Source organism: Panthera uncia, chromosome F2 (assembly GCF_023721935.1).
Source record: "Panthera uncia isolate 11264 chromosome F2, Puncia_PCG_1.0, whole genome shotgun sequence".
NCBI classification, from domain to species: domain Eukaryota; kingdom Metazoa; phylum Chordata; class Mammalia; order Carnivora; family Felidae; genus Panthera; species Panthera uncia.
In genome coordinates this window covers 46,173,797-46,176,582 of record NC_064812.1, presented here as the reverse complement: position 1 = coordinate 46,176,582, position 2,786 = coordinate 46,173,797, and positions in this window count along the sequence as shown.

Below are 2,786 nucleotides of genomic sequence, written 5' to 3'. Positions count from 1 at the left end.
GTGGGACAAAGAGCTCGGTTGCAGATAGTTTATGTAGAAATGGTCTCGTGAAGCACAAGTGAAGGCATACAGAAATGAGACAGAGAACAGAGAAAACCCAACAAATTATACATTAATGAGTGGAACCATTAATGTAAATATATGACGAGACTTCATTTTCGCTAAGGACCATCTGACAAATCATTTTGAGTTTGCTTCAGAATTTTCTCTCAACAGATGAGGAAGCTGGAATATTTATCCTCACAGTCTTTTCTCTTACCTACTAAAGTTTGACTCTTAGGACATTAAATCCCTCACTTACAGGCTGCCCTGTGCATGGGCTGCATAAATTTTTATAGCACTACAGAAAGCTCTCAGGCTGAGAGGCACAGGAACACAGGCCCTTAGAGTCAGCATATGTGTAAGATGGGACAGACATCAACAATGTCTACTTATCTTATGACTTCCACATTGTTTTTCTTCCAATTAAAAATAAAAGAAAATTCTATTTACACATAATTTACCCAGTTATACCCATAATTGCACTAGGCTCAGTAGGCATCTGTTTGTCCATATCTTTTCCCCAGAATTGGTATCTCCTTTTTGATACCAAATTTCCTCACATAGCTCTAAAGGCACTTCGTCATATGCCTGGCAACTACTTTTTAGTATTCCTATCAACTATAGTCTTCTACCCAATGAGACATCATGTCCAACCACACATAGTTTTACTGATATGCTCAGAACCATGTGTCTTTATTCATAGTGCTCCCTAAGTCTGGAATAAAATTGAAATCCTTATCCTCCAACATCCAATTCCATCATGAAATCTGCCTGTACACTACCCCTGTAAGAATTAATTGTTCAGCATCTTCTCGTTAAGACATAATTCAATTTGCTTGCCTCTATTGAGGAGGCAAGTTTTTAGAAAATAACTTGTTTTTAGAAAACAAAATAGTCATTTTATTCTATTGTATATATTATGCCTGCCTCTCCACCAATTGGGTCGTTAGGTCCCTTTTTACATTTCCCCTCTCTGCGATATCTAGTGTGGTATACTGCAGATGAGAAGTACTCAACAAATCATATATAAATATGTATTGAATGAATGAAAGGCAAATCATGTTTTCAGTGGGGAAGTGAATAGAGCTGAGAGCTGTTGCCATTTGTCCTGCTGCAGGCACTCTTGGGTCTTTGTCTCTGTCATCAGATAGAGGGCAAGAGAATGAACAACAGTGATATGAGGAAAAGAAACGATGGCAATTGTCACAGGGGGTGCCACTAGCTTGCAAAAGCTAGTTTGTACTCAAATGCCAGAAGAAGCCATTGGGCCTGTTTAGGTTACAATATTTTCAACTTGCTAGCCCTATGGTTCTCATCATGCAAGACAGACTGACATCTTTTAGTAATCAGAGAGAATTGGTTTACTGAGGGACCAAATTTCCTAATCACGTGGTGAAAATTTGTCCAAATCTTTGTTTATAAAAGATGTCAAGAAGAATCAAACAGGAGGATAATAACAACCAAGTGGGGAAGCAGAAGACTACTTTGCAAGCTGAAAACTACAAAGGAAAGTGTGGTGGTAGTTTTCACCAGTTTCCCGTTTTCTCTTACTCAGTTAAAAACAAAAAACTCAAAGAATCTAGGAACTGTATATTATATTTGAGGTACACAAAACATTTTGAAACACAAGAACTCATTAATTAACAAATTGAATTTCATCAATTTTTTTGAAATTCAATTTACTATAAACAATTAAATATGAAAATGCTCAGTACAAGGTAAGTGCTCAAAATATGTTAGTGTTTAGTTTTCTTTTTTTAAGTTTAGAAACATATTTAATCTAGTTAATAATATTGAGTTAGCAAAAGACTAGCTCTGTTAATATTTCCACTACTATATAGATATAGATAAACACAGATCTAGATCCTCCATTCAAAATTCGCATATTTAGTGTAGGTAAAGTCATGACAGCAAACATTTACATCACAATTATCAGTTTGTTACATGTAATATCCAGCTTCCTTAGGGAACTAAAAGAAGCTAAGTCCATTATCCAAAATGCTACATCAGAAAAGAATCCAAGAGATACCACTAGATTTGAAAGAGTATATGTAGGCATCTTATTGTTGTAATATTGACAAGACTACAAAAAAAGGGACATAAAATACCCAGGTTCCAACCCATTTACATATATATATATATATGTACATACACACACACACATTATTTTAATTCTAGAATGGTCTCTTACACATGGAATTCACAGGTACCACAGAAACCACAGTTCATGAATTTCCAACGTTTCCCTAAGGGAGGTCATTTATTCATTTCTAAGAATCCCAACAAATTTTTTGACAAAAAGGAGAGGAGAGAGGAAAATATTTCTAATTATAGCAAATTAAGCTTGGAATCTGACATAGCAAAAATAACACAAAATGTTTACTCCAAATAACTTAAGTAGCTGTTTTTATCAGTTTTCTTCTTTCAAATGGAAATATAAAAGTAGGAAAAATATAGAAAATGGTCCATGATAGATTAAATCAAATGATCATCCTTGTTCTCTAACATTAAATGATTTACTGAGATCTGAAATTACCATTATGACTGAGATTTATGTAGGGAAGTCATTAGGCTTTAGGCTTATTTACTCAGTATTACAAAATTACTCTGTAGGTAAATTCTCATGATTCCACATATCTGCACAGTAAATCTCCCACATTTGATTAAGAAGCAAGTGTACAGAGCATAATTTGCCCAAGGGTCCTTCAGAGATGGACCCGCAATTAGAAACCAGTTCTCAGTAT